Source organism: Manis pentadactyla, chromosome 1, assembly GCF_030020395.1.
Source record: "Manis pentadactyla isolate mManPen7 chromosome 1, mManPen7.hap1, whole genome shotgun sequence".
Taxonomy (NCBI): Eukaryota; Metazoa; Chordata; class Mammalia; order Pholidota; family Manidae; genus Manis; species Manis pentadactyla.
Window position 1 is genome coordinate 188,557,539 of NC_080019.1, and position 7,853 is coordinate 188,565,391.

At 46.1% G+C, this 7,853-nt stretch overlaps 1 pseudogene; it reads left to right on the forward strand.

Moving 5' to 3' along the window:
• Window positions 1-681: 681 nt before the first annotated feature.
• Window positions 682-7,338, forward strand: LOC118919394 (carbonyl reductase [NADPH] 1-like; annotated as a pseudogene).
• The last annotated feature ends 515 nt before the right edge of the window (window positions 7,339-7,853 follow it).

Here is a 7,853-nt window from a genome sequence, read left to right on the forward strand (position 1 = left end):
ACTTTTCTGCATTGCCATGGGAAGAATGTGTGTGTCCATATCGACACCCGATCACAACAAGGGCTACCTTGCTCATGTATTCAGGTCCCACAAAAATGACTTTATCCCTTAATTCACTAAAAACAACACCTAACTACACATAACACTTATTAAGTAGGACCTACAACACAACGGGAAGACTGGACGTTTACCAAACGTAGGGATTATGCAACCATGAAATGACACATTCCAATCAACCACTTAGTAACCAGGCAGAGCTCATACACATTCCCTGCCACATGGGGCACCTGGGTTCACACTGGGGGACCAGCCCCGCCCACAGCACCCGTCCCATCACAGGACCCACTGTCCCTAACTCTGTCTCCTGAGTTTCTCTCTTCCTAAGGAAGCCCCCGCTCACTGTCCTCAGAACCACTTCCTGGGCCCAAGTCACCTCATTGCCTCTTGGGGAAGAGCAAGCAAACCCACTCTGCAGGGGGATGGGCCAGACCCAGCCATCCTCTGCTCCCGCTCCCCAGGGGTCCTCCCAAAGCAGTGTCCCTCCCCTGCCCTGACTCTCGCCCTCCTACTGAGCCCTCACCAACCTGTGCTGCTTTGGGGAAGCGCACCTCTTCACCCAGGACCAGTTCTTGGCACAAAGAGAGGGAGACCAAGAGAGGGGGCAGTGGGAATTGTCCTGGCGTATTTGGCTCCTCCTGGGCAGGGAGGGACACAGGCGGGGCTTCTTTCTCTGGGAATGACAGAACTGCCTCCCAGGAGTCATTATAAAGCAGGTGGTCTAGACTGGGGCCAGGCCACTGTAACACTGTCTCCTCAACCTCTTTAGCTGCCTTCAACGCCATCAGTCCCACACAGCCCAGCCATGACATCCTACAGCCGAGTGGCGCTGGTCACTGGGGCCAACAGGGGCATTGGCTTGGCCACCGTGCGAAGCCTGTGCCAGCAGTTCTCAGGGGACATGGTGCTCATGGCGCGGGACGCAGCACAGGGTCATGCGGCCCTAAAGTAGCTGCAGGTCGAAGGCCTGAAACCGCGCTTCCACCTGCTGGACATCTGCAACCAGCAGAGCATCCGGGCCCTGCGGGACTTCCTGCTCAAGGAGTACGGGGGCCTCGACGTGCTGGTCAACAATGCGGGGATCTGCTTCAATGGTAAGCAAGGGATGGGTGCTGGGAAGGGACCGCTTGGTGAGGGTGTCCAGCCAGGGTGGGCTGGGGATTCTCCTGAGCCACTGTGGGGCCTGTACATCCTGCAGGATCCAGACGGGCTCCCTAGGGAAAGACGTCACACTTCGGGCGTCAGGGGCATTCGAATCCTCCAAGATATACAAGGCTTTCAGGCAAAGGATCTTTGTATTATCATGAAGCCGGCTCTTAGGGCCTCCCCCACGTGTCTAGTTTCTGTTAATGGGACTGGGGAGCAGTTTAGTAAATTTTTAACTCACTTCAAAATAAACAAGAAATTGAAAAGAATGACACACAGAGATCCCATCCTGCACACTTTTCATAGCCTTCTCTAATGGTGCCAACTTACACACTTTGTAGCTTTAAAGAGCCAGGAAACTGACCTTGACACAATACCATTATCAGAACTCAGACGTTACGTACAATTGACCACATTTCACAGGCAAGAAAATAGTCTTTCTGCAGAATTATCCCACATGGCTACTATTTAGTGACTCTGTTTTCTTGCTCCTGGAAGAACAGATGATCCCACAAGATTGCATTTTCAAGCACAAATGGCAATGAAAACCAACTTTTTTGGTACCCAAGATGTCTGCACGGAGCTGCTGCCTCTAGTGAGACCCCAAGGTGAGTCTGGTGAGCAGCCCCCACGGAGCGTCTCTGGCAGGATCGGGCCCTGCTGTCCCTGACCTCGTCCCCAGCCCTGCCCCCTCTCCCTGCTCTGCTACACTGGCCCCAAGGGTGTGTCTCCTCAGGGCCAGGGGCCCCTGTCCCAGGACTACACACTCGTCAGTGGCCATTGGTGCTTCTCTCCGTGGCACAACCGCCTCTTTCTCTTCTTCGACTCTTCAGTCCAGCTGTCCCGACGGGCCCTTCACTTGCTCCCGGCCCCTCAAACCTGCAGGTCCCTGAGCATGGCTTCCTGCCCTCTGCCCTCCCTGCCTGTCTCTAGTGTGATCTTATTCCAGCAAACGGAGCCTTCTCCACCCCAATATCTTAGGCCTTCCAAAAACCTGTCAGCTGCCTAGAACACATCCAGAGCTTGTGACACTCAATTATCTGTTACTGTCAGTCAATATTGTCCTGACGTCCACCCCTCCCCTAGAATCCTCCTTACATAATACATTTCGAAGTACACTCACCCTTAGCCAAACCTTTTGGACTCTGACTTGATCCGCCCCCTTGGATGCTAGAGCTCACCATAACCACCTCCTACTATCATTAACCAGACCCAGGAATTAGCCACCTGAGTTTCTCCCTAGGCCTCCGCCCCCAGCTCTACAACAGATGCTCGGATGTCATTTGAGGCAATTGGAACACCAATAAGGGACCCTCCTATTGAGGCCGTTCCTTCCTGAGCATTCTCTGTAATCTGCATGCTTACCCCTCCATAAAGTGCTTTAGGAGCAAAGTCCAGGCCCTCAGCATGGCTTGTAGGTCTCTCTCTCATCTGACCTGCCTTTGTCCAGGCCTATGTTACTTCTCCTTTACCAGGACTAATAGACTGAGCAAAACAGACTATCATGTTACTTTGGAGGTGACCTCCTGCACCACCTACCCCAAGGTGTGGGATGTGATGGGGAAACACCACCCCTTCAACACACCAAATAATATGAGCACGCACTTTTAGAAAGATTAAGAGGTCTGGCTTGGAATTGACAATATACATGTACAGTCTATTCTGAATTCTGCCCAGTTCCCTGTACTGTCCTCCTGGAAAGTTCTACTATATCTTCATGAATTGACTCAGTCAGGCCTCAAAGTGCAGCTCTTTTGAATGGCACCCTGACTCTTTCATTCACCCCAGCACCTGAGAGCAGGATGGAATTCCTTGTGCCACAACCACACATACTATGTGTATTCCTGTTAAAATGCATACTAAGGACTTCTGACCCATATTTGTTTCATTAACTGAAGTGTGTGAGCTGTTGCAGGCTCTGTCCTTGTCCCAGGTAGAGGACAGATGACACTCCTGATCTGCTAAGTCAGCCTTAAATGAAAGGATCAACAGTGCCTCTCTAAAGCAAGAGATAGTGGAAATGGATATTCGTGCAACTTTCTCTGCATTAGAGCAAGATTTTCTATATTTTTGAAATAGGAGAGTTCTGCTATTATTTCAGGGGAAAGGCAGACACATTGGTTCATGGAATCATGACTTTATCAGCTCACCTTTGTTGGAGAATCTGAGAGAAATCCCATCTAGGGAAACCACAAGCAAATACTGCACCTCTCCCACCACACCAGAACCAAAGGTGCACAGCGCACTGGAAGGGTTTCCATAGAATCTCTGAAGTCAGTAGAAACTTTCCAAAAGAGGACTGACTGTTCTGTCTATATTTTGATGGCAAAAGAATAAAGGGTAGAGATTGGGGAGCTTAAGGATCACTGAGGGAGAATACATGTGGATTTCTTTGTATTATTTCCCTTTTTTTATAACAAGAGAAATTCTGAAAAAATTTACCACATAAAATATAAGAATCTACAACACCCAGGTACCCACAACTGACCTTAACCAATCCATCCACATCCTCCCTGTTCACCTAAAGTCACCATCACCGTGAATTTGAAGAACGATGCTAAGTGTTCACCTTTCCTCTTTGAATTACAGTATATATTTATTTTGAAAATATAAGGGAAAATATCTCTGAGTAATACCAACATTGAAATCTGGACACTCATGTTAATGAGATATTATTAGCTTAAGGAGTACTAAGAGGAAATAAACGGCCTTCTTAAGGCTACACTTACCAAGTAATCCTTTGTTGAAGAAATTGTGATCAACTTTGGTTTGAGAAGGGCTGCTTTTCAACTTCCTGTGGTCTTGAAAAATTCACAGGAGGAAGTTGGGGTGAAAATCACATTGCTAAAGCTCTCTACCCCTTTTGACAATTTGTGGTTTAGAAGGATGGGTGGGTGGATATATCCTGATGCAGCAGTCTGGGCATTTTATATACTGTCCAGAAAAAGACATGGGGTCTGAAGGGATCTCAAGGTCACGTGCACAGCCGGACGCAGACATGGATGTGTGGTCTCCAACCTGATTGCTCTTCCAAGTATTCCACGGTCCTCAAATCTCTTATGCCAAGAGTCTCATTTGTCAAGTGTAACCTCACCCAGCAGTCCAAGAAGGTCAGTCTGTGGAGGGACTCAACCTATTGGGAACCAATGTGTTTCCATTTACTTACAATTTTGAAGGAAAATGTGGCTTCCCTAAAATAACTATATTGATTCAATAAAATAGATGGCCTGTATCAAGTATAAGTGCCACCAGAAAAACTGTCCTTTTTAAATCGGTATTGCTCATTTTCCTCCATCATTAAAAGGCAACTGCTTTACACGCGCGCGTGCACACACACACACACACACACACACAGTAGCAAAATAATGCCTGAACGGCCCATAGCGCTTCGTGGAGGATCGGCTCTGCTCAGGCCAGTAGAGTGTCTATGAAATGCCCTGTGGCGGCCATGAACACACTCCAGAGAGAAAAACGTCTGTATGCAACTCCTGCTGTGTAACCTCCAGCAAGTGCTTCCAGCTTCTGTGTGTGTTTCCTGTCCTGAGGTGTCAGGCCACAAGGGTCCACAGTCTCACCCAGCTGTGCAGGGACGCCCCCAGAAGGCTCCCCTGTCCCCCTTGGGAGCATGACCAGTGGGGTGAAAAGCTTGGGGGAAGAGAGACTTGGATGCAGCCCCACATCCAGGAATTTACCCACAAAGCCCTGTGGCCTCCCAGTTCAGGCTTCCCCAGTGCACACAGACATGTGTTTTCACAGCTGGTTTAGACCTCCTGGGATGGATGATACCGAATAGAGAGGAGGTCATCCCTACTTTATACAGTATAAACAGCTCAGAGAGAGTTGCTAGAGTTTCTCCATCTCCTGCCTAGACTAAAGGCATGGGGGAAATTGGTGTGAGTCTGTGATTGCAGCTGCATTCTCCTCTTCCAGTCACCCGCTCCAGCTAACTCTCCTGCTGTGTTTTTTTTTTTCTATATCCCCTCTAGTAGCTTGCAATTTTGAGTGAAGACACATGTACTGTTTTTCTCTGAGTGGCTAGAAAGTATTTTATAAAGTGATAAAAATTCTATTAGGACCTCTAAGTGGTGCTTTCTGCAACATTTGACACATAGATTCAATTGATTCTTATCGTTTACATGATCTACATTAAAGGAAGTACTCAGAACATTGACTTGGCTCTAAATTACTCATCTTGAAAGACTTTTGGGAATAAATAAGACTGTTTCTGTCATTCACTGTGTCTCTAAGGATTATTTAATGTGGATCTTATTGCCATGGATTATCATTTTTACTTATATTTTTTGCACCTCCACTCCTTAAGCAAGATGGAGGTCAATGTTATCTGAAGGTGACAGCCTTCCTTAGATATGCACAATAAAAAGGGATAGTTTCCTAATTTCCTTGTCTCTCTTTGGTAGTATGCTCTCATGACCTTGTTATAATATTTTACAAATTTATTTAAAATTTAAAATTGTGAACTCATTAATATAAATTCAACTTTACAAATACCTAATATATTTTCCAAAACTATTAGTGAGAAACATCTTTGCTTTATACTTTCAATACTTTATTCAGATATAATTCTCATACTGTCCACTGCACACACTTAAACTATACAACTCAGTGATGTTTAGTTTAGCCTTAGGGGGAATGAATCTGTCTTCTCATTAATGGAATGAGCACCTCCTTACATCCCTTAGCATGTTCATTATACACTTTTCATTTTCTTTGGGAATTTCTGTGCACTTCCCTCCCATGAGAACATTTCCTGACATCTGAAATTTATGGTTATGGCAAGTTTCAAGCATGCATCATATCCTTTATTCATACAGGCAGTCTTCTTTAATACAGCAGCTAGTAATGGCCTCTCAAGGGAAAAAATCCTACCACATTTGGTTTTATCATTCTTGTGCATGCCCTTCTATTGAATGATATCTTATGAATTTCAGGCAGAGTGGTGACTCTCTCTAGCACACTGAGCTTGGTAGCTCTTGTTGGATTTTTCCCAGAGGAGAGCGCTACCCTAAATCACTCACAGAAGGCGTCTCTTGATGCAATAAGCAAGAGGAATTTATTCAGGAACCAGCTAGCTGGGGTCCAAGTGTCAGCCCGACGCAGCGGGTCTCAACAAGGACCTCGAGCACTCAAAACCAAGGGTTTATATAGCATTTTCAAAACACTTAACTCTTAGTAATTTTCCACAGCTGCACATTATCTTTGCAAGACATACATCCTGGGGTTAAGCGAGAGCAAGGTAAGACCACTCCTCAATTGTTAGGGAGGTTCTGCACGATAAGCTTGGTATGTAGGATTAACTGACCAAGGTTAGCTGACCGAAGGCCACAGCTGCCCCCATCCCGGTGTTCATGATTAACTTGTTTTCCAAGGCCTTACCCAGTTCCAGTTTTTTCTTTTAAGTCACAACTTCAGAAAACTGCTTCTAGGCCCTTAAGATGACTACTCTCGTGCTAACTTATTCTCATTCTTACACTCTTAAATGCTGCAGGTCCAGAACTGCAGCAGAAGTTTACAAGTGAGACCATCACAGAGGAGGAGCTGGTGGGGCTCATGAACAAGTTTGTGGAAGATATAAGGAACGATGTCCACCACAAGGAGGGCTGGCCTCATCAGAAATTCACTGCCTATGCAATGACAAAGCTCGGCATCAGTGTCCTGTCCAGAATCCAGGCCAGGAAACTGAGTGAGCAGAAGAGTGGGGACAGGATCCTTTTGAATGCCTGCTGCCCTGGATGGGTGAGATCCGACATGGGGGGACCCGAGGCCTTGAAAAGCCTAGAAGAAGGAGACCCCCATGTACTTGGCCCTTTTGCCATCAAATGCTGAAGGCCCTCATGGAGAGTTTGTTTTGGAGAAGAAAGTTGTACAATGGGAACCTGGCTCAGAGCTCCCTGCATGGCTGCAGTTATGTGTTCCTTTGTGATTTGAGCAAGAGGATGTGAATAGTGTCAAAAACATCCCAGCCCAAACAAACAAACAGAATGATGGAGTACTCTGAGTGGGATACCCATTCTGTGAAATCTTTACTAATTTATTCTGTGATGAAAGGTGACAAAAAATGGAAAGGCGATAATAATGAATGAAAATCTTAGATGAATAAATGATTCTTTACAAACATCCATTTGTGCTAATTGTTTACATGCCAAACAGCTCAGGTAGAGAATGACCTAAAAGTTAGGCTAAGGCAGGGGACAGGACAACTCAGGGGTCAGCAAACATTACAGAATCAGCCAGATAGTAAATGATTCTCGGCTTTGCAGGCTACGTGGTCTTGTTGAAACTACTCAGATCTGCTGTTGTACCAAGAAACTAGCCACAGACAATACGTAAAACAACAAGGGTGGTGGAATCAGCCTGGCGCCTAATTTACTAGCCTCTTGTATTAGCTGAATGACGCCATGGTGGAAAGGCATCAGTGTGTTCTCTTTAACACCAAACCTTTTTGTATAAAAACCATAACAAAATGTGAATTCTGAGAGGGTCCTTTTAAGAAAAACACATTCATGAAGGAATCTAAGATACTTCAGGAGGAAATGAATATGGATTTGGTACAACTTTCATAGCTATTTTTCACCAGACAGACTCAGGCTTACTAGAAAGGAAAGTGATGGCCCCTGAAGCAAGGGTAGGGT